Source organism: Ambystoma mexicanum, chromosome 10 (assembly GCF_040938575.1).
Source record: "Ambystoma mexicanum isolate Mex_15411 chromosome 10, UKY_AmexF1_1, whole genome shotgun sequence".
NCBI lineage: Eukaryota > Metazoa > Chordata > Amphibia > Caudata > Ambystomatidae > Ambystoma > Ambystoma mexicanum.
Window position 1 is genome coordinate 1,124,405,315 of NC_090932.1, and position 26,101 is coordinate 1,124,431,415.

Consider the following 26,101-nt stretch of genomic DNA (forward strand, 5'->3'; position numbering starts at 1 on the left):
AGCAGTGGACGAGGATATAATAAAATGTATAATACCATCATGGAACAAGAAACACTGCTTACAAAAATATCCCCAGACAACTCAGAATTACCTCTCGATTCGACTGAACCAGAACGTCCAGTATACAAACGGCTGTGCACGTCAATGTGTAACATTCCCAACAAATCTTTCAAATCTTTACACCAGTTCCTCAATCAGTATGTGAAAGGTAAAGACAAAATCAAAATGAAAGTGCTGCAAAATATGGATACCTGTCCAGTGCGCAAATACACAGGACTACAAGGACATTCATTAGCCTGTATTTCAGGACCTATTTGCAAAAGCACCTTCAATGATATCAAAATGATATCAAAATGATATCAACACATCATTCAAATGTAAGAAGTCTAGTGTATAAACTGTACTATGCTAAAAGTCCTGCTTTAGAAATAGCTAATTTAAATAACACTCTTCTGCATGGTACACCCAAATACCTACAAGAAGAAATCATCTATATCCAGAGAAAATATTTTGGAAGTGAAAGTCACTTACAAAATGCAATAGCTTTAGAACAGACTAGCAAAAATTCTGCACATGGCAACCTTCTATTATACACTTACAAAAAAGAAATATTAAAATTTAAAAGTACATCCACTGAAGTACCAAACCATGTGTGTGTGTGTGTTGCTGCAAAACTTCTTACAAAAGTAACACACAAACTATAGACGTAACATGCAAAATAGAAGACAATGAAGATACCAAATGGTTTGAATTATTTCTACCTTTTAGCAGAAAACAAATATGAAATAAGTGAACCCTTAATATTTTGCAGTTACTGCACTACAAAACCTGACAACCACCAAACTCCTTCACGTGCTATCACAAATAACTTGGAATTATTCCCATTACCAAAACCCCTGCAACAACTCAATTTGTATGAGAGCATCATAATTCAAACAATACACCCATTTCAAGCAATAATACACCTTCAACCAAAAACAGCAAAATTACCTGCCTCTGAATTGATGAAAGGCATTCGTGGCAAAGTAGTTTATTTACCATTAGATCTGACAGAAGATGTGCACACTCTAGGAGTGCAACGTCCAATAGAGCAATCTTTAATTGTCTTAGTAAATGATGTACCAACAAAAGACAAAAAAATTTGGCAACAACTCGTGGACTTACATAACGTTAGACAAGCCTTGAATTATCTGAAAGACAATAATGAATACTACAAAGAAATAAATATTGTAGAAAGCTTAAGGGAAACAACTGAAATAATTCAAGAGTCATCAGAAACTGGTCAATTTGAACTTCTGGATCCTGCTGCAGTATCCAATCTTTTGGACTATTATACAATTCATCGATTGCACTCTAATGGCAGCATAGATGATGCACTAGAAACTTACCAAATGTGACAAACCAAAGGTTCACCAAAGAGCATATGGGAAAAAAGTATAGAAGCACATGCTTTTCCTCTACTATTTCCTACTGGCAAAGGAGGAAGATACGATGATAGACCCACTCAGATAACAGCATCAGAATACCGCTCATTACAAATGTATTCTGAAGATCCCAGATTTAGACAAAATGTCGAATACATATTCCACCTACTCTTTGAAAGTGAACTAGCAACCCTATGTTACGGAGTTGCACACATATTGAAATTGGGAACCCACTTTCAAAATATGTCAGCTACGCAATTAATACAAAAAGTGCAAGAAAAAGATGAGGTTTTACAATCAAGCATAACAAATCTGTTTGTAAACATGTGTGGTATGAAAGAATACTGGTTCTGACGTAACGAAGATGTACGTTGTATGATCAGAAACCTTGGACCACCCACTTGGTTTGTTACATTAAGTTGTGCAGAATGTGCATCGGAAGATTTACATGATTTCCTGCGCATATCAAACAAAAACAAAACCAACATAGATATACTAGCACCTGGAGAACTTTGCTCTCTAGATCCTGTTAATGTTTCAAGGGTGTCCGGCTAAAAGTGTGAATACAAAAGGTTTGAATGCAATAGGATCGGGTCAATAGGACCGAAAACAAAAGGTTCAAATTCTTTTTTTTAATTATATATTTTTTTGGGGGTTCCTTTTAGGTAAAAAAGTGGTTTTTACCACAAAGACAGGGGTTGAGGGGACCCCCCCCCAAAAAAAAAAATATTAAAGAAAAATAATACTTTTTTCGAACCTTTTGTTTTCGCTCCTTTTGATTCGACCCTATTGTATTTAGAACCTTTTGATTCAAACCTTTAACCTATAACCTGTCTCAAGATATTTCCACCATCGTTTCATTGCTAAGCTACACTTTATTTGTAATACAACTGTTCCTCCCCTCGGAGAAGTGCAACACTCGAGCACCACATATCCACATGCTTTTATGGATTAAAGGTGTACCTAAATGTGGTCAGGACAGTAATGCCACTGTTTTGCAGTTCATCCAAAAATATGTCACTTGTGAAATCCCTTCACAAACGAGACATAGTGACCTTCATGGACAAATTGTACAATTTCAAAGACACAAATGTGGCAAATATTGTCGTCCGAATACAAAAACAAAGGGAAATACTACACCAAATGCTGCTTTGGTTTCCCTAGACCAGTTACAGAAACATGTCTTCATTTAGACATAGTGTTAAAGTAAATCACCTAAGAACACGTATTACATAAAAAGAACAGAATAATCAAAATATATCAATGATTACAATGCAATCATTTCCCTCTTATGGAATGCAAACATAGAGGTGCAGTGCATTGCAAACAATTCCACTGCAGTTGCACGATATGTTACAGCCTACTTAACAAAAGCAGAAAAAACAGAGCTTCAAGACCTCTGGAATGACCTATCATCAGACAAAACACTATCTCAGAAATTGTACAGCCTAGGCATAAAAATGCTCTCTCATTGAGAATGTGGCGCCTATGAAGCAGCAGATTGTTTAACCGATCCTGCTTTGTATGGAAAATCTGAAAATATAGTATGGCTAAGTCTTGGTCCTGCTAAATCTAGAAAAAGAGTTCTCAAATCATATGAGGACATAGAAACAATAGTCAAAAATGATCTCAAAAGCCGAGGCATTTTGAAAAACAATTTACGAGACACATACTACTTGAACAGAAATACCACATTGGAAACCATGTGTCTATACCACATAGCCCAAAACTTTGCATATAAAAATAATATAAAACCTGATGAAAACCAAGGTAGATATAGAGTGACAGATTGTGAAGGGAGCTTAGTGAAACTTACCAAACGAAGCTTAATTAATCATGTCAAATTGTAATTAAAAACTCCTCAACAGAAAGAAGTATATTACATGTTCCTGCTACAACTTTTTAAACCATGGAGAAAAGAAGAAGAGATACTAGATAAAGCAAATGAAAGCACTATCACCGATGTGAACTTTACGCAGTACAAAACAACGTTGCACAATGAACAGCAACACAAAGAACTCCAGGCCCAAATAGATAAGGACACTTCTGACAGTAGTCAACCTTCTGTAACAGGAAGCCAAGAACCACTGGGACAGCCACTAATAGCAAGTGAGGCAGAATTAGCTATGACAGAAGTAGAAAACACCATGTGTCACTATGAAAAAGATACAGAAGACTTAACTGTACTACAATCAAAACTTAACAAAGACCAGCACACCATTTTTGAAGAAGTAACAAAAGAAATTGCACATGATGTACAACACGAAAATAAAGAATGTACCTGCCAAAATTACAAACCTATCCTGCTGTACGTCAGTGGTGAAGCTGGTTCAGGCAAAACATTCTTAATCAAAATCATCAGCAAGTTCCTTCAACAATCGACAAACAACAAACTGTCAGCTGTTGTAACTGCCCCCACAGGTTTAGCTGCCTACAACATAGGCGGTGTCACTTAACACCGATTACTACTCCTTCCAGAAGAACACCAAAACAAATTAGACTATTACAAACTTTCTACAGAAGCTGCAATGGAACTACGCAGAGTATTAAAACTGCTACTAATAGATGAAGTGAGCATGGTCTCCAACCTAATGTTGGCTTTGATTCACCTCAGATTGCAAGAAGTACTTAAAACAAACTACGAAGAACTCTTTGGAGCAAAACACATTATTGTTTTCAGAGATCTTCTGCAATTGACACCAGTGAAAGGTGAACCTATTTTTAAAACCTTAGGATACAAACTCTGCCGTAAAACTCTTGGCAGCATAGGAAATGTCAACCTTTGGCAACATTTCCAATACAGAGAATTAAAAGAAAACATGTGTCAATCTGCAGACCTCACTTATGCCGACATTTTAAAAAGTATTAGAATTGGTGTACTATCTCAAGAAGCACAAGCAATATTGAAAGCCCGGCACATCCATGCACTTTATGGCGATAACGCATGTGCTACTGATGTTATTGACCAATTAGCACACAAAAATGTAATTTGTATGGCCTTAATGCCAATTCTTGCAAGCTGTTCCAAATTCAATGAAACAATGTTAAAAAAGGAAATGCAACCAATAAATGAAATTTGCTCCACAGACAAACTGGACGTACATGGTATGACACTACCCATGTGTCAGCAAGCCACAAAAAGACTAAATACCTTAGAAAATTCAATCTCCAACAGAGCTGGGTTGGAAAAAATATTAAAATTATCCTTAAATTGTAGAGTACTGATTAAACGTAACCTTGACGTGGAGCAAGGACTAGTTAATGGATCACTGGGTACAGTTGTTGGCTTTCAAACATACCCATGTGACAACAATATTCAGTTTGTCAATATTCTCTATGACAAACTTTCAGAAGTGAAAAGGATAAGGCGCTCAACAGCTCGATGCCTTCTCTTCAAAGAAATGTATGTACGTAGAGAACAATTTTCTCTAACTCTTCCATATGCTGTCACCATTCATAAATCCCAAGGTCTTACCCTAGACAAAGCATTGATAGATATTGGGAACACAGTCTTTAAAGGTGGCATGAGCTACGTAGCACTATCACGCTTACGTACACTTGACGGTCTATTTCTAATCAACTTTGATGCAAGTAAAGTAAAAGCTGATATTCCTTGCATTTTAGAATACAATAGACTACGTTCACTGTACACCACCCATCTGAAATCATATCCTGTTCCACAAAAAGGAAAATGTTGTAAAAGAAAACTAATTCAAACAGAAATGCAACAGGATCTGACTGCAAATCCTTCAAAGAGAGTAAAATAAGCTAATACTTCATCAATTACCACAACCAAAGAAGAACCTATTAGTGAAAGTAGCTCAGGTACTTCTTCAAAGAACCAACACACACTCTGAAAGAATGGCTCGGACACAGAACTATCTGGTCCATGCAATTTCAAATGTAACTGGTGTAATTTGCTACGCAAATGTAGCAATGAATATTCTGTTTCAATTGCCACCAATTGTTAATAACATTTACTTACACAGTAATGGGGCCATGCAACCAAAAACTCTAGGTCCTAGCCACAACCAACACAGCATATCAGACAAATTGTGGCTTATAACTTCAGTACTTACAACTTTGGTCTTGCGAGCATGGCCTCCGGCCATGCACCCAAGGCTCTACATCCTGCCCACAACCACCACAGTATATAAAACCCATGGTGGCTTATAACTTCAGTGCTTATAACTTTGGTCTTGGGTGCATGGCCTTAGTTATAAGCAGCAATGTTATAAGCAGTGAAGTTGGGTGCATGGCCGACGGCCTGCGGCCATGCACCCAAGACTCTAGGCCCTGGCCACAACCACCGCAGCATATCACACCCATGGTGGCTTATAAGTCATTAGCATACCCATAGAATGAAACATTTTAACTGCGGCGTATACTCAATTTGCACCCAGGACTCAAGGCCCTGCCCACACCTACCTGATAGATATTCAAATGTATGGGTATGATGTATGGGTGTGATATGCTGCGGTGGTTGTGGCCAGGGCCTAGAGTCTTGGGTGTATGGCCTACGGCCTACAGCCTGCGGCCATGCACCCAAAACTCTTTGTCCTGCCCACAAACACCACAGTCTATGAAACCCATGGTGGCTTATAACTTTACTCCTTATAGCATATCACACCCATAGTGGCTTATAACTTCACTACTTATAAACCACCCCACAACCATCTGATAGATATTCGATACTATGGGTGTATCTATTGCTGTGATATGCTGCAGTGGTTGTGGCCAGGGCCTAGAGTCTTGGGTGTATGGCCATAGATATTTGATTCTATGGGTGTGATCTATGGGTGTGATATGCTGTGGTGTTTGTACCACACCCATAGAATCAAAAATTTTAACTGCGCAATATACTCAATTTCCAACCAACACTCTAGGCCCTGCCCACAACCACCTGATACATATTCGATTCTATGGTTGTGATATCCTGCGGTGGTTGTGGCCAGGGCCTAGAGTCTTGGGTCTTGGGTCTGTGGCCTGCGGCCACATACCCAAGACTCTAGGCCCCGGCCAGAACCACCGCAGCATAACAAACCCATGGTAGCTTATAACTCAGTATTACACCAATAGAATAAAAAATGTTAACTGCGGCATACACTCAATTTTAATGTCCGCTGATACCACAAGTGTCCTTAGAACAGTTTCAACTTGCCTGCGCACAGCACGGACGGAAATACTATCCTTAGGACATCCCTCATTTTCCCTAATTGCAAACATCCCGACAGCGCGGGCATGGCGAATACATCAATAGCACCTGCCGCCTAAAGAAATACAGTATTTCACCCATCTCTTACTCCCTAAACCCCCCAAGAACTCTGACACACCAAAACACTCCCCAAAACTGCATTTCGCCTCTGTTCGCTGCTGCGCTGTCGGCGGATCCAAGATGGCAGGCACATCCGTACAATCTGACGCACATCACGCCTCACTCCAGCCAATCAGCGGACACGTCGCGTGTCCGCGGTCATGACGCGAGCCCATTAGCCAATCGTTATCTTGTCCGCAGAGCGAACAGGGAAGTGTGACCGCGGAGCGGACATAGATATCACACATTTTTTGATACATACTTTTTGGTCGTTTTAAAGAAAACTACTGGATGGATTGTAACCGAATTTACAAAAGCACGCTTTCGGGACCAAGCTCCTGCCGCAAATTTGGTGAAAATCCGTCCAGCGGTTTGGGCTGTAGGCGTGCGCACAGTTTTCCCCCCATTCAGTCTATGGGAAAAAAAGATGTTTTGGACCCCCCCTATAAGTTTTCCCCCCCTGGACCAAACATCACCAAAGTTTGCAAACGAATTCAGAGTGGCCCATACACTGTTTTAGCAGAGTGAGGATTCGTCCAGGGGGAGCGAAGTTATAAGCCTCCCAAAAAGTGCTCTTCCTATGGGAATAGCAACTTAACCCTAACTACACAGCCACTAGCGTGCGGTATTACAGTAAAACATGCCATGCCACAGTGAGACCTACTTAGACTGGTTACACCAAAATGACAGTATAAGCATGTAAACACACTTATCATGCTTTGTTTTATCACAGATGCCCAGAAATATACACACTATCACTGTAAGAATTGGCTAGACTTGCTGCACCCAAATGCCAATCTAGCCACTAATAATACAAATCATGCCTGCTTTATCATGTATGTGCATTAAGATTTAGGGCACCAACCGCCACCCCACCCTCCCCACACATCCCTTTCTGCCTCCCACCCCCCAATGCCAACCCCCAAAATCAACTCCTCGGCTCAGAATTACCTCCATGGACATCTTCCTCGTCCCAGTACTTACATGTGAGGCAGCTTGCCTCATATCTAATACTGGGACGATGAAGAGTGGGACTAGGAGTATTGAAGATTACAGATAAATAAGCCAGGCATTATGCCACGTCCACCTACATTGTCCCAGTACTTGTGTATGAGGCAAGGTGTCTCATACATAAGTACTGGAATGAGGAAGAGTAGGGCTAGTAGTAATGACGATTACTGGTGAGTAATCCAGGCATTAAACATAAGCAGACACACATTCACACGCCATTCACTCACTCATTTACGTGTGCACTCATTCACCATACATTCACACATGCGCAGGCAGCCATCCATACATCATGCGCCCACACGTTCACACACATTACATAATATAAATATACACGCACACAGATTTAGGCAAAATACATGTTCTAACCTTTTTCAAATGTGGCGTTGTTCCAAGGAACTCCTCTGCAGGTAGATCTCCACCTCCCTGCTACACTCAGCAGGAAAGCTTGTTCTTGTCATGCGCAGATGAGCCGGACGCCTCCATGTCATGTGAGGGGGTGGGAGGTAAAAATAAATAATTTCTTTTTGAAGTCACTCTGACTTTAAAATAATGTCTGTTACGGAGCCAAACCTTAATGGAAGTAATACATTTTTTAAGTCAAAATGACTTCAAAAAGAAACTATTTTTTAAGTCTGAGTGCCCCCCGCCCCCAGGACATGTTGCGGCAGGGCCCGCTGCACTGCACGGGCTGCGGTGCCCCCGCTATGCCGATGTGTGGCATTGTGTATGCTCACAACATTATATCGATGAGAGAGGAGCACGGCCAGCAGACCTATGTCGTGCAGAAGCCGGTATCAACAAACGGCAAAAAAGGCAGACGTACCGAAGAATTTGCTACGCAGAGAAGCATGAGAGAGAAAACAAGCACTGGCAATGCCGACAGTTTGGGCTTTTGGGTAGGCATGGGAAATGTACTTGCCAGGCACTGCTGTAGGCACTGGCCATTATTGGTAGAAGGTGCAAAATGGTGACACTATCTGGTCTTCTTATAGCACTGTCTGGCAAATGCCTAGTACTTATACACAAGCCAAAACTGTTGGCTTTGTCAATGCTTGTTTTCAGCAGGACTTCAGTGAAGGACACCCATAGTGACTATAAATTGAGTGGAGGAAGGCAGACCTGGTTTAGACATTTTTATTGCACCAGCAAGGCATTTACACTGGCAATTAAGTCATTAACACTAAGAAGACTGCTTTGAAAAACGACTCGCAGGCCCTTTGAGTGCACATTTTGATGGTAAGGCTTGAATAAAGTGAGCTGAAAGAGTACCTATGAGGAGTTGTTTTAGGTGGGGATGGCAGGAACTGGGTTGGCAAATAACCAAAAAACACCTTAAAGCTTTGTGTCCTTCGTCATAGGCCATTTCTCCCTATATGTACCTCAAGCAATAGTTTTCACTTATATGAGGCTCTACCACCTAATAGCCTACATTAACCAGTGTTGCTTTAGGAGAAAGGCAGCAACTACAGGAGAGTGGACTCTGTGGGTGAGACCGATCCACGGTGTAGGAGCGGCAATTGGAGGCAGAAGAGTGGCATGGGTTGAAAGATAAGCAATGAAATAAGCGGAGGTGGAGGAGAGGCAGCAGCAGGAGGCAGGACTGAGGGGTGTTGCTCGGATGAGTAGAGTCCCAGTGAGCCATGTGTGGGGAATTCGACCATCCGCATGGTGTGTGTGCTTGCCTGGGCTTTTTTGAAATTTTAAATGAAATTGAATGATGGTAGTTCAACCTCCGGAAAATGTGTGGCACTACTTCACACACATTTTCCTATGCTCACCCCATGACATACACGTGCAATCTGGGTGGACACAGACTACAGTAGTCACCACCCTGTCATATTTAGTTGCAATATGACAGCCAAGAGTGCATCAAGGCATCTCAGAAGGGGAAGTCAAATAAACTAACAAATGCTCCACGGATCTGCCCTGTCCTTTGTTAGCTGCAGTAGGCAGCTTTGCATGCTAATCAGAGTTAATTCAAGAAGGCCGAAGGGAGGCCTCGTCACAGGACTAACAAAAGACAGGAAAACCCCAGCAACCTTTGATATGCATTGTGTCAACCTGAAGCCAGCTCCCGCCTCTGAGTATCAAGGGCAGTGCCTGTCATGTCTCGATCTATGTATTTACAGTAGTCATCCCCGCAGGTGGACCCTATTCAGAAGGTATGAGTATGTGGTTTGGTGGTGGCCAAAAGTCTGGTCTCACCACAGCTTCAAGGGAGACATGCTGCTTTAATCAGGAACCACAGAGAGCGCTATTAACCAAAGAGATCCTTTGATCCACAACAGACAGAAAGATGGGTTGGACTTGTTATTACATGATTTCACCCCTTTATCTTTTCTGTTGCAAAGCACTCTGGTTATGACCTCATGCATACAGGAGATTGTTCGTGGGGAGCCAGGATTGGTTCATTAAGGTAGGCTTAGCCTACACCAATCCGTCTGGTCCATTTGGCTGTAAAAAGAGGCTCAAGCCCCTCTTTTGGGCAGATCATCTGAAGATTTTGGCAGGAGTAACTAGAAGAACTAATTTGGACCCTGGCTGAAGGTACAGTGTGCCTTACAGGTTCCGCTAGTGAAGGAAGGCCAGGATTTCCAAAGAGGGAAGCAAGATCCCTTCCATAAACATCTCACAGGGAACAGAGGGAGATACTGAATCCAGAAGACCCTCCATCAGCTCCAGAACCGGTACCCAGACAGCACACAGCATGCCCTGCTAGGCTCTGCAAGCAAGCTTCCTAGGTGGGAAGTGTCAGAGAGTCTCTGAACCAAACCACGGCCAACGCTGTTGCCTGCAACACTCTCCTCAGCTTTAGGCCATCTGCCTTAAAGGACGACACAAGCCCAGTAAAGAAGCTAGAAGAAGTAGATCGACAAGCATCCACCAACGTCCACATTAAAGAACATTTTTGGGCCCATCAAGCTGCAACCTACTGCACCAGTGACTCTTGTTACGCTGCAGTCGCTAATGCCGTCCGAGATGCCTCGACCAGTGCTTCAGACTCACCAACCAGCACTGAGACAATGATTCCTAACCCTGAGACGCCGTGTATGCCAACCTGCAGCCGTTCATACAGCCTTGCTCGCCGAACTATCTGCGCCTGATACCGGCAGCTGTCTCCCATCCTGAACTTTGTCGCAGCAGCTGCAAAGTGCCCTGAAACCGACTCGACGCTGTCGAGCACCATGAACTTCTACAAGCACAAGGTACATTGTTATTCTGTCCATGCTGGTACTTCTCCGAAGGCCCCCAGTGACATTTTACGACCCATTGTTCTCTTTGTGCTGAAACCAAGTATCCTTGAATTATTGGGATTCATTACTTTACTGACTACCCTCCTGTCAGTATTCAGAGTGCCTCTCCTTTCCTTCTTGACACTGTCTGTCCTCTGCATTCCTTTACAGGGTGGGTTGTATTTCAGAGTGTGCTAGAACTGTCTGTTGTGATAATAATAAAGTAGATATTTTTGTACAACCCTGACTGGAAAGTCCCTTTTATCATTGGGTAATAATTGTGTTTTCGCTGTATTGCAACTAACCAATGATCCATGACCTTGCAAAGATTAGCCTGCCGTTCCATCCACGTTACCAAAATTGGACAAAGAGGTTTTTAATTTGCTTGTGTTTCCAATTTGTTGGGATCCCTTCTGGTGTCCTAGAGGTGTCGGTCTGATTGATGGTTTACAAACCACTATTCATCCCTGGACCACTGGTGCCCTGGAAGTTGATTCATCACGTTGGTGGCAAGAACCTGAGTTGGAGGAACCCCGCCTGTCAAACATACTCTCAGGATTTAAAGAATGGATTGTGCAGTGCCCCAGTTCTAACAGTGGCAGACTATGATCAGGAGTTCATTATCCAGACAGCCACCTGTGATTTGGGATTGGAGCAGTGTTAGTCCAGCTGAACTCTCAAGGGGTAGAGCAACCTGTCGCCTACATTAGCAGGCAATTAACAAAAAGGGAAAGGAACTTGACTGTCATTGAAAAAGAGGCTTACACGGTCATGTGGGACGTAAAGAAGCTGAAACCCTACATCTTTGGGTCGCACTTTACAATCCACACAGACCATCGGCCTCTTCAATGTTATTGGCCGTGCAAAAGGAGAACCCTAAGCTTCTGCGTTGGGCCATATCCCTACAGGGTTGTATTTCGTAGTGTGCTAGAACTGTCTCTTGTGATAATAATAAGGTAGATATTTTTTATACAACCTTGACTGGACAGTCCCTTTTATTATTGGGTAATAATTGTGTTTTCGCTGTGTTGCAACGAAGCAACGATTCACGATCTTGTGGAAATAAGCCTGCCGTTCCGTCCACGTTCCCAAAATTGGACAAGGAGGTTTATAATTTGCTTATGTTTCCAATCTCTTTGGATCCCTTCTGGTGTACTTGATGTGTGGGACTGATTGATGTTTTAGAAACCGATATTCATCCCTGGACCACTGGTGCCTCGGAAGTAGATTCGTCACACCATGTGAGCAAAGCGGTGACAGAGGAGGGACGGCAAATTGAGCTAAAGCCAAAGTGCATGTCCCAAACCGGAAGGCGTATCCAAGGCTGGAAGATGTGTACCAGGTGTGGGTGAGCCCGACTCTGAAGAAGAACCTGGGTGAACAAGTGGCACCAGGGAGGAGGCGGCAACCTGTGACAGGGCAAGGGGGAATGTCCAAGGCATTGGTCAAGTAAGGAGTTGGGGGCGGGACAAAATAAAAACAAAAAGAGCAACGTATGGGCTGGATTTGACTGATACAGCAGAGCAGGACAGGAGAGAGGCAACGTGGATGAACGCCCAGGAGAACATAGACATGATCAGCAAATGCTGTACTAATTAAACGGGGAGTTGCTATGTTATGATTAATAAAGAAAACTTAGGATAAGTGATTTACATGTTAGCAACAAAACACAGGGATAAAAAACAAATGAATTGTTTCAATTTTAAGGCATTAATGTCACAGTAAGGAAGGTAAAGATGCTAAATTTGGACCCCTCCTCCCCCCACCCAAAATTGTTGGGAATGCCCGGAGAACCTCCTGTGCCATGGGAAGACTGGAAGGATTTATTTAAATTTGATTTTGTGGCATCGGGACATGAGAGGTTTTCAGATGAAAGGCATTTTTCTACATTGATGGGGTGTCTATGAAGTAGTGAGGCTCATCAAGAAATTGCTGGAAGTGAAACTTGCCCCAGGAGAAAATGAAGAACGAAGCAGCAATAGAACGTTTTATATAATAGCGTGACGAGGAAGATGGATGCACAATTTGCGAACAGATAACCGTTGTTCAGGAAAATATACATTCTTCCCCAGGAGCTAATTACCAGGAGAGCATGTGGATGTTGGTGGCGGATCTGAGGGGGCTATTATGAACATGTGAGTTCCCTGGAGTAGAAGATACGTGTATAAGAGACCAGCTCATGATGCACACCACAAATCCGAACATGCAAGAACGGTTGTGGCAAGCTAAACATCCTTCATTAAAGGATGCGTTAGCCATAGCTAAAGGAATGGAGCTCATCAATCAATGGTTCAAACAAGTAAATGCAGAAACGTGAAAGGAGAATGCACAGTTCTTAAGTGTAAATGAAGTGAGACAAGGGTCGGAGGCAGAGGAAGACAATGGGGCTCATTACAAGTATGCCTGTCCGGAAACAACATCGCTGGTAAGCTTACCAGCACCGTTGTTTCCGGACAGGCATACTACAGGTCTGCCTGCCGGAGCTGCCATGCCCAACAGGTCTGACCCTGCCGGGCACAGCAGCCATGGTAGACCGCCACGGAAGCACAGGCACCTCTAACAACATTGCTGGTGCTTCCGTGGTCCCCGTTCCCACAGAGTCCTATTGGACTCTATGGGATTGGAGACTTACAATTTACCGGCGCCTGACTTTCCGGGCCGCTGGGTTAGTAATCTCCTGGTGGCACTGGGAAGTCAGGCGCTGGTAAATATTTACGGGTCCAACGGTTACCCAGCGGTAGCACAGTTACCACCGGACCCGTAATGAGCCCCAATATGTGTGTTTTAAAGAACAGTGAAGAAAAAGTGTAAACTGCACCCAAACAGGAAGCGATGAACAAGAGGAAATGCACAAAGTTTGGCTTTTAGAATCATGCCATGAATGCAAAAGAATGCCGAGCAATGAGAGTGATGTGTCCAAAATGTGGGAAGAAGAGACATTTTGCAAGGCTTTGTAAGGGCAGACAGGGTAGGGGAAGGTAGACAATTCATAATACAGCAAGGATTAATAATTGCATTAATAGTACAACAAGTAAGGACAATAAAGGGAAGGGGAGACAAACCTACTATGCCTTGTGAGTGTTCGGAACGTGCAAGTGCAGAGTGGGGGGGGTGAAGAATAAGGTGCAATGATGCTCATGGAGAACTGCTCAGGGTAACTGCTAAAATGAGAAGAACGTATGTTCAACCACCCATGGGTGCGGTGAGCCCAAGTAACTGCAGTAGGAAAACAGCAGCTGGGATGAGAGATGTATGGGGTCAAGGCCCCGAGAACACATAATGGCCCTGCACAACAGTCACACTGCTATGAGATTAGCAGGGAAGAGAGGAGGAGAAGGAAGAGGTACAGAGAAAGGTCTTGAGGCTTTTTCGGAACTTAAGGAGGTCTTGTTCAAGAGGCAGAGAGAGAGGGAGGCTGTTCCACAAGAGGGAGCCAGCCAAGGAGGTGATCGCCCACCAGCTCTCTTTTTAGCAAAGCGCTTAGCACGCAGGGAGTTGGTGCCAGAGGAATGGAGGAGTCTAGAAGGAGAGTATTTGATCAGGAAGAATTGAAGATGGAGTGGAATTGCTGAGAAAGCAGACTGCACTGAAAGTAGACAGTCACCGCTATATTCCAATCTTCCTCCAGTCTAAATTAGTTCTGGCAATCCTTGACACAATAAGTAAACTGTGACGGAGACGATACGCAGCGCCATCTTGTAAACGATCAGGAGCCTGGCTCAGCGAGCAGTTGGTGCGCCGACCAGTGAGGAAACTGTGGCAACACGAAAGGATAGCTTGTGGAAACAACGGGTGGCTACGTGGTGCTGGCCACGCCAAGCAGGAGGTATGTGCTCTGCTTTACTTCAGAATTAGGAAGTGCCTATAAACCATTGACGGAAAGGCTGTATATAATAGGAGCACTGGTGACGGCATAGCTCTGACAACTATTCGGGAGGGAAGGATACCCAGCGCGATCGACTCACAGAGCGGGGTCAACCGCGCTGATGGAATAACAACAGGCATTCAGACGGTGCAGTGGCTCGGTCAGGGCTGGTGATTCAAGTAGGGGCGTTGAGAAGCCAGATCAGTATGGCAACGTTCAGTAAAAGTAGGGATCGGAGGATCCGTAGTTGCTACGAACCCGGGGTGGACTGGGCCCCGCTGCTGGAGTAGGCGAAAGAACAGAGTATCTGCGGGTGATGCTGGTTGCACAAAATCAATGAACCATACGCTGGACAGATTGCACAAAGAAAAGAGAGTATAACACTCCATTGTGGCTCATCACTGGACGAGGGGAAGGAGGCAGAGACCATTCCCCGTGCTTAGGTGATCCCTTATTACTTATGGTGTTTGAGTTTTGGTAAAGTTGCTCAGGAGTGGAGGGGTCATCTGGCCCCTTGGTAACAGTAGAGGGGGTAGCGGATGCCCAGGGTCCTACCTAGAAGAAGGATAATACACCACCCTGTGTACACAGTGAGAGTACACCAATTCTATACTGGAGAGGGGACAGTAGGGAAAGCGTTGCAGCTACAGGCGCCCGCAACATTAAACTGATCCAAAGCTGGACAGCTCCATATAACACTGACATAGCCAGGGGACTGCAGGAGCAGTGTCCCGATGCACACACAGCCTTATGGTGGCCTATTATTGAACAGCTCCACACAATACCAGCACAGCTCGGAAACTGCTGAAGCAGTGCCCTCGGCACCCTCCCAGCAACATCCATATGATAACGATGCAATGATGGTGAAGGGGCAACAAAAGATTGAGGCAAACGTGGGAGCAAAGCCGAAAATACCCAGACAGACCCCGGACCGACATGAGGGGGATTTGTTCATAACAGCTGAGACTGGTGGGGTAACGATGGCAATACAAGACACAAGGAAAGTGCTGGAAACCAAGATACAGGAGGTGCAGATGTATTGCTGGTGCTCGCTGACCTGAAGAAGGTGAATGACAGGGCGTCGACGACGGAGCAACGAGTGAGTGACCTGGAGGACGCAGGAATCAGATCAAAGGCTTGGTCGGAGTGACAAGGGTACTTGAAGGTAGAGCGGAAAGTGCAGAAAGTCGCTCCAGGAGATGTAACATCCGTTTGATAGGGATACCAGTATGGAAAGAGGGTGAGAGTGCAGAACTCTATGTGGAGGAATGAGTATTAGACACTTTGCGCCCCGCAGCCTCTCCAAGTTGTTTACAGTCGAGAGGACTCAAAGAATACTGGGACGCCCGCTGCCTCCGGGCACGCCCCCTCCTGCAATAGTGGCAAAGCTACTCAACTTCAGAGACCGGGATGTTTTACTAAAAGAAGCGAGAAGTATGGGCAGTATATAAAAAGGCAATACGTAGATCTTAATATTCCGTGACTTCACGCAGGAGGTGCAGAGTCAAAGACACTCCTTCGATTCTTCGGTGAAGCAGAAACTTTGAGAACACTACCTGAAATACATGAAGTTCTTGTGGGTGAAGCTGAAGGTGCTAGCAGATGGACATTCATATTTCTTTCTGATGGCCAAGGAAGCATGGCCTTGGTTGGAAGCCAAGGGTGGACAAGGGGGCGGATTGGGAGAATAGGAGAGATACAGAAAGAGTGATTGAGGCTTGACATTAGTAAACGACATCGAGACATGTACCGAAGGTGCATAGTGATTGGTTGTTGGCTTATGTTGGGTCCACACCCCAGACTAATGTTCCTGAAGCCTTGAGACTAGAACTGGAAGGTCAGACAGAAGAAATGGTCAAGTTGGAGGTTTCATGGAGGCTTGGTGGTGGGAGTACACCATGGATTAATGCAGGAAACCTATGTTTGTTTGAGACAGTTGGGGTGTTAATGGGTGGGATGGAGTAGGGGCACGGGAAGCGGTTGGGAAAAGGTGGGAAAGGAGGGAAATGATTATTTTTGGGATAGGTTTGGAATAGAATTGGGAAAGGAAGACATGGGAGGCAGCTGAAGGAAGATGGGATGGGAGGTGCAAGACTATCAAGGCAGCAGTAGTTGGTTATACTGTTTGCACAGGGAAAGGATGCAGTCCACTTACAGACAGGCAAGAAGAGGCATGTTGGGAGATGCACACTTCCTTCAAAGATGCAGGTTAGTCTGGAGACAGAACCATGTGATACCTGGACTACGTGTCACTTGAGATAGGAACATGGAATGTGCGGGACTTGGGAAATAGGGTGAAACACTCTAGAGTTTTGAAGTTATTACGTCGTCATGGCATTCAGGTGGCGTTACTACAAGAAACACACCTTGTTGAGGTGGATTTTGACGAACTACATAGGAGATGGGGAGGAGAGACAATGGTACCACTACAGCATGAAACATACAAAGGCGTCACAGAGGGGCGGACCTTCATGATGAAGGTACAACTGGAGGGGCAGAGAATCTGTATATTAAACTCATATGCACCCAATACAGACAATGAAAAATACTTAACAAAGGTGGTAGCCCTTACAGAAGGGGACAGGGCAACATTTCTGTCTGGGTCGGAGATTTCAATTGCTACCTAGATATGGACAAAGACCGATCAGGGAAGGAAGTTCATCCACAAAAAAGATCAACACGGTCACTTAATAAGAAAGTATCAGAAATGGACCTATTAGAATGTTGGAGGGGGACTCATGGTGATGATGGGGGGTATTCCCTGTATTCACCTGGGCACGATACGCATTCATGTCGGTTTGTGGGCAAGGAGAATGCACATAGATTTTCCCACACCGAATACCCAGGCAGGATATTGTTAGAACACGCCCCATTGGTTACTACATTACAGGTAGGACACAACCGACCAGCAATACCAACTTGGAAACTGAATATTGAGTGCCTACAGGATGTGGTATTTAAGACTACACTGAGATGGGAGAGGATCTCCTTTCTGGGGAACAATGAGGGTTCAGTGGATAGAGTAGGCATTATCAAAATATCACGGAGAGGGGTATGTATATCCAAGGCACTTGGGAGAAGAAATACATTGTCCGCGGCATTACAGGACTCAGAAATATTGATTAGGAACTTAGAGACCGAACTGGGCTCAGGGAAAAGGGTAGGCGCAGAACTTGCTGAAGCACTAACCTGTCATAAAGAGCGGCAGGAGACATTATCTAAGTTTTAAAGACACCAATATACCAGGCGAGTGCATGCCGAAGGTAATAAGGTGGGACATCTACTAGCGTGGTTGATTAGGAGAGAATGCCCATGGGGAGCGCTTACACAGATCTCTGATGAGAGAGAATCCTGAGTAGTGACACAACAACACATTAACAAAGTTTTCCAAGAATATTACAGGAAGGTGTATACCAATGAAGGTACATACACAGAGGAGGACGCTTCAGACTTACTAGACATCGCAAGGGTACCTAGAGTGACAGAGGCCCAAAGGGAGACACTGGAAACACAGATAGAAGTGGAAGAGGTCAAAAAGGCATTACGTTCATTGCAAAGAGGTAAAACTCTGGGCATCTCATTCGCCTTCCGTAATGGATAACTGTCCACCCATATGTTATGGTTCAGCTATATTAAATCTAGACCTAGCATGATTTATCTATCGGGATGCTGACTGACGACTATTGGTAATGACCACTCAATTGGTTAAATGATTGCTGCCTTAAATAATCCATTCAATTTTTCTCTTTACTTTTCAAGTTACACTCAACGATAACAGTCACACTTTGTGGACGCAAGGTACAGCAACTGTTCCCAACCTTATCCGGTGACAATACCGGATAAGGTTGGGAACAGTTGCTGTACCTTGCGTCCACAAAGTGTGACTGTTATCGTTGAGTGTAACTTGAAAAGTAAAGAGAAAAATTGAATGGATTATTTAAGGCAGCAATCATTTAACCAATTGAGTGGTCATTACCAATAGTCGTCAGTCAGCATCCCGATAGATAAATCATGCTAGGTCTAGATTTAATATAGCTGAACCATAACATATGGGTGGACAGTTATCCATTACGGAAGGCGAATGAGATGTAGACGACCATGGGAGAGGCAGGGTGATACACCACATTAGACCCATCATCAGCTTATCATCAAATAGAATTACATCCAGAGTAACAAGCCTTAACATCATTCATCATACCAACGGGGCGCAAACCAATACTGGTTATGTTATGTTGATTTATACTGTGCACTGCTGCCATTTGCATGGTCTCTAGGTGCGACAGCAAAGTGTTCCAAGTACTTTGAATACTAGAGATAGTTGTGATTACAGTCAAGAAGGAAAAGAGTAAGATTAAAGTAAAGCAAGTGTCATACGTGGGGCATTTGTTAACTAAAAAAGGCATCAGAACTCGTTCAGAGATAGTGGAGTCTCCACTCGTAAAATTAAGACACCAAAGAATGAGGGGCAGTTAAGATCATTTTTGGGTCTAACTGAATATTATGCAAAATGTACAGAGAATGTAGCCTGGAAAGCAACAGATCTGAGGTAGCTGATAAATGAAAGGATGACATTCAAGTGGCCTGAGGGAATTGACAAGGCGTTTCGTAATTTAAAGGACGATGTAGCGGACACACCTACATTGTATCGATTTGACTGAGTGGGTAAGACAATAGCAACTGTAGATGCTTGTATGAAGAGTTACAGGGCGGTATTAAGTCAGATCGTGAAAGGAACTTAGGTAACAGTAGCATTCGAGTCTAGATCTTTGATGGCAAGTGAGATGGAATGTTGAACTATAGAAAACGAATTTGTGTACGTTTTTTTTAAAAACGTATCACAATAAAAACAATTTAAAAAGTAAGCATTAGCATCCTATTGGGCATCAAACCTTTTCAAGACCTTTTGTCATGGGGTGTGCCATACACAGTTAGGGGTGATCATACGTCATTTTACATGTATTCACAACAAGAGGTTGAGGGTGTGCTACTCCACTCATAGTGAGGTGGTTGGCAGCAATTCAGTAATATAATGTTAAATTCGAATATATCCTGGGTAGAAGTAAGCCTGTAGCTGTCTGTTTGTGTAGGTCCCCAGACGGTGAGGACAGAAAGGTGGACGAAGTAAGTGAAGTAAGTGAACAGTGGGTGGCCCATGTGGAAGCAACATTCTCAGCCATTATTGGGAGGTCCGAGTGGATGATGATAGTGAAAGAAGACCAGGAATTGCAGAATTCATAAGGCAAGGGTGGGTGAGCAAAGATGCCCAAATTTCACTATACTATAAGATCATGGAGGAGTTTAGCGGATCGGATTTTGGCGTATCAAGAGGCGAGAAACTAGAGCCACTGGGAAATTTCAGGAAGGAGTTGGTTAAACAGGCACACAAAGGACGTGTTTAACCAAGAGAAGATTGTAAGCAAATTTTAATGGTGAAGAAAGATTTAGAGGCATTTGTATCAAGTGTGTTAAGTGATAAGGCATTAAAGACGTAAAGGCAGGAAGTAACACCAGTGGAGATCCCCGATTGAGTGTGGGAGCAACTTGCAATTGATTTTGTGCGCACCAAACGAATATTGGGCCATGAGAGTAGGTTTTCCATTGTATTGGTAGATTATGCATCGAAATGGTTTGAGGTAGGATTTGTGGACAATAATCATTTTAGGTAAGCCAGTTTATAGAGAAGGTGTTTTTGAGGAAAGGGTATCCCAAAATGATAAGGCTCGATAATGGTGTCACATGAAATGCAGCAACATCTAGGAACCCTGGAACAGGGAATTGCAGAACAGCATTGTACAATCCAAGAGCTAATGGGTTGGTAGAAAGAGTAAACCAAATCATTAAAGAGTGCACACAGTTGGCACATGCAAATGGGATGGAGTAGAGGAGGGTGGTATGTGAAATGAAGTTAGCATACAGAGATTCCCCACCTTTGGCACTGTTTTAGAAAATGAGAGGGACCAATGAGATCCATAGTATATCTGCACTGGATGCCTGAAAAAACATATTGTATGGAGGATAAGAGAGACATTAGAGCAACTATCATACAATGCCAGAGCAAATATGAAAGAGAGAGCAACCAAGAGAATATAAAGAGGGAGAGAACAGCACATGTGGGCAACATTGTGAGGGTGAAGGAACCATACAGAATTAAAAAAGGGTACTAGAGATATTTTGAACATATTGAAGGGAGTGGGGTTGGATGGAATCATGTAGTAACTGCTGATGGAAGGAAATGGAGTAAAGACTGTGTTGCAATAATGGGAACTAGGGAAGCAGCAGAACAAGCAATGCATCAAGCGATGGGTGGGAGTGAACCAGTTGATGCAAAAGGAGATGGGGATAGTCAGGAGTATATGGAAATGAACGTATATGGAGATGAGTGGTGGAAAACCAGTGCAGGAGATGATGGGATAATGAGAAAGGAAGAGCGTGTAGGAGGAAGGGGGTGAAACAGAAGAGGAACGGGATTCCACTTGTAGGGTAGAGTCTGACGAGATGAGACGATTGAATCACCAAAGGAGGGAGCTGGAAGGGATGGGGCGTCAATGCAGAACACCTGTATGTTTTCGAGATTATGTATGGAACTGAGTTAAGCACACCAGAAAATATAATTGTAATTGGAATATATCCGTAGATGCAAAGTATTAATAGAATTACATTTTTAGTTCTATAGTTGCATTTTTGTAAAAAGTAGTATGCTTGCTATTGTTCTAGATTCGGAACGCTGCCACTCTCAGTGTCAGTTGCTAAAACAGTGGAAGGAAGAGAAGTGACTCTGCGACCTAGGAGCTGTGGTTAGTTTATTGTCATGAATAAACTGCCAGAGCTATACTCTGTCCTAGTGCATATTTAAAACACAGTGGCATTGTTCATCCATACGGGGATCTTTCAACAAGCTACAGAATGCCTCTTCCCTCTGAGGAAATGGCAGGGGTCTCCCCGTGTTTTCCAGTATATGATGAAGTCTTTCTGCATTCCTAGGGATACGGAGGGGCAGTGCAGCTCGGACACACAGGAGCCTCCCAAATGCTTGACACAGATCCTACGGACCGGGGAAACGGAACGACAAAAATGTTTTCTCCCTTCTGATTTATTTTCTCATAACACATGGTGCTGTTGATTTTCACTGGCACAGCTAGTGCACTCCACCGCGTGCCTGGCATGGATGGCGAGGCGTGAAGGTGGTGGCTTCACTTCCCAAAACATCCGACGTTGCCCGCATTTCATTTCCCAAAGCTTAATAGAGAAACTTGGGGCTCATTGCAATTTTGCTGTTAAAACGGTGGTACTTCTGCCCTGGCTGGCAGTATTAGCGTTACCGCCGGGATTACTGGTGGATGTATTGTGGCATCATCCCCCCCCCCCCCCCGCAGAACCAGTAATACCATCCCACGATATTACCTCCATCAACGGCCATCAGGCGATAATACTGCCTACATCATGCCGGTATTACCACTACCACAGTCACAATGGGCCATTACGAGTTCTGGCGGTAACCCTGCTGGTGCTACCGCAGGTTGCCGCCAGAATCGTAGTATTTTACCGGCCGTGGCATACAAATGCTGCAACTAACATCACTGTGGGAACGGGGAACATGGTGGGGGCCATCTTTAAAAACTTAATTCACTCAGAATCGCCCATTTCCTGTTGCCATCCAGTCCCTATACTTGTGGTAGCATCATGTCACAGGAGAAAAACCCATGCCTCCCAGAACTCTGGCTGGGGAAGCCCAGGTTTACGGAGCAGAAGTCACTTTCAATGTAGTTGTAGAGCAGAGGAGGAGCAATTTGGGAGCAGGCAGAGGAGGACCTCTGCACAGAGGAAGATGGCCATGTGAGCCAACGTCATGGCAAGAGTGACAGCCGTGGGCACCGTTCCCCGTGACGCTAAGGACTGCGCAAACAGTGGGATGATCTTAAGGGGAGGGTCCGCAGCCTCATTGCCTGACATAGGAGGGAAAGTGCTGCCACAGGAGGTGGCACAGTGGAACCCCTCAACCTTATGCCTTGGGAGGAGATGGTCAGCTCCATCCTCCACATGGAGGGCATAGAGGGAATTGGGAGTACGGAGGCCGAAACATAGTACCCCGTGATGACTGTAAGTCTTTCTGAACAAAAGTACATGTGAAAGGTGTATCCAAAAGCATGCGTTCTCCAGCAGAGATGTGCAAAATGGGCAAGGAAATGGGTCAACACATGGCAATCACAGCAAATGCACAGTAAGTACATACATGTGCCAGGGGAGGCTGGGAAATGTAGCAACACACGTGCAGTGTAGGCAAAATGTGCATGCCAGCATATGGACACATGACAAGCACCCATGTGTGCCATGATAGTCCATGTTGGCAAGTGATGTCCCCGTAGCAACCACAACAACAGCCCACCTTGGCAGGCCAACAGGCAATGTGCATGTGCATGCACCATGGACACCCCCAGCAGGCACTACCACCACCTAGTAGTAGCAGCACTCATTGGACTGATACCACCCATGCCAATCATACAAAAGGTGCATCTCTGGAACACACACAATGTTGCATGAATGTCTTGCAAGCCCACAGACATGCCTGAAAGATGACTGACAGCATGCCATTCTCCTCCCAACAGGTACACAGTCCACAGACACTGATGAAGCAGGACCCTCCACTGCAGGCGCATCATCTGTCTCCACCCTGCACAAGCCAGACCACTAGCCATTGGAAGCAAGCAGCAGAGCAGGGTATCAAGGCCACCACCACGTACCACCGTAGTGGAAACCCCATTAAGTCTGGTGGAAGCCACCATCACCACAGTGGTGCTTACTTGCCCCTCCACCGGCTAGGCAGGTGGCATGGCTGTCACTGAAGATGCCACTGCCATGCCACAGCCAGCGCTTGTCATGGCACATGCTGCTGCTGTCCCTGCTCTGGCTGGAAGTCGTCAGGGTTCCAGCATGCCCTCCTCTCCGTGTAGCCACAGCTCAACCATGACAGGGCCAATGTCCATAATTCCAATGAGGGTGAAGGGGATAAGGAGGAGCATGACATGGGCTTTGCATCACCATGCTTCAGCCCAAACCCTCCACACAGCCCACCACCTAAGCCCGCGCCCACTATGTCGGCTGTATGGGCGAGGCTAGATGCCATAGAGCAGTGGCACGCATCCCTTGAAATGCAGCAGTTCTCCAAGAAAAGCAGGCCATTCATGACTGCCTGCAGGGGTGCAGCTACAGGATGTCCCATTCACTCAGCCATGCCATTGCTGCCATGACCTCAGTGGAACAGAGAGTGCAGGAGCACACAGAGGCAGCCTCAGCCTCAGCCGAGATAGTTAACCAGTGCATGCAGCTCATCCTGCAGTTTATCCAGGCCCCCAGGTCAGAGCCTTCCACCTCTGTGACCCCCACATAGGGCTCCAAACCAAAACCCCAAGGTGTCGCTCACAGCACCACCTCGCTGGCATGGAGCCAGAGCAGGCACTATGCCCAAGAGGTTCACAGAGTAACTGTCGGATACTTTTTTGGGGAAGGGTGTTTTGGGAGGATGTTTGGGGAGGGTTTATGGGCAGGGTGTTTTGGGGAGGGTGTTTGAGGAGGAAGTTTTGAGGAGGGTTTTTGCTGAGGGTGTTTTGGGCAGGGTGTTTTGGGGAGGGTGTTTGAGGAGGATGTTTTGGGGAGGGTGTTTTGGGGATGGTGTTTTGGGGATGGTGTTTTGGGGAGGGTGTTTGTTGATGGAGAGGGTGTTTTGGGGCAGCTCGTTGCACATTTCTGCATGAAATCGTTTTTTTCACTTGAAGCAATGCTAGGACATTCTTTATTATGCACAAGTGTATAATTAATGGTGTGACTACATACATAGGTACGTGGCAAGTGCATATCAATGGTGATTAAAAGAAACTGTCAATCAGTTCTTTCTCAACCAGACGTCCATCCCTACTCTATTCCTGCTCACTGTGTGGCAGCACAGCACCCAAAGGTACTGAGTCGTCCACATCTGGGCGTGGCTGTCCTCATCATTGGGCAGGGGAACATTCTGCCTGATGCAAATGTTGTGCAGCATTGCACAGACAAGAACAATGTGTCCAACCTTATCTGGCCTGTACATCAGGGCCCCTCCAGAGCAGTGTAGGCATCAGAAATGAGCCATCTACAGTTCAAAGTTCTGCTCAATATAGCGCGTAGTCTGGATGATTGTGACGTTCTAGGCGACCTCCTGTGGCGTCTGTGGATTCCGCACTGGTGGCATTCGCCATGGAACCTGGGGGTATACAGAGTCACCTGCAAGGGGAAAGGTCATAGTTGTCAGTCACAGTGCATTGTAGATGTGTTGCCTGTTACAATGGCATGTTGATAGACAGTCTGTGCATGCATTTCACAAGTATTGTCAGACAACATGATTCACCATTGCAGTCTTTGCATATGGAGTAATTCATTCGGAGGGTGCATTTGCTCTGTCGTTGTACATCATGCACACAGCTCACATCCAGCACGTGTCACTTTCAGGGTGTGTGATTGACAGGGCGGCATGCCATGGGGCCTGTGTTGGGCCTGTGCATTTCTCCCATGCATGTGCCTGATGGGTTTTTGATTTTACTTGTGCAGTTTGTCTGCGTCTATTCCATGATGGGTTAACATCCATGTTTATTTATTTATTTATTTATTTATTTATTACATTTGTGTAACACCCAGACCCGGAGGTATCACAACATTTGTACAGAAGACATGAAGCGTCATGTCAAAAAAACACGTTATGGAATAATATTGGTCACATTTGTTAAATAGCCATGTTTTCACCAGTTTTCTGAAGGACAGGTAAGTAGGCTCATTTGTTATGTAAGGCGGCAGAGAGTTCCATAGAATGGGTGCCGTGACACAGAAGCTGATGGCTCTTTTACTCTTGAATTTTAGAGAAACCAGGGTCAGGCTAGTCGCAGATCAAGAGACGCACATGGGATTTTGGGGAAATGCTGTTGTGAAGATAAAGCGGTGCCCCTTTATATGTAAATTAATGCGTGATGGACAACATTTTAAATTCAATGTAGACCTTGATGGAGAGCCAGTGAACGCTGAGTCTGGTAGCTCAGATATGATCAGAGCGACACAGGCCTAGCACTGCACAGAGGGCTTTATTTTGGAGGAGTTGGAGTTTGGCAAGGTTTTTTTGCCGAGGTACCCATGAGGAGTGCTCTACAAAAGTCCAGTTTGCTCTTCATGATGGCCCTCGCGAGCTCAAGCAATTTTCCAGAGTGAGGAATTGTCTACTCAGGGAGATAAGCTTTGA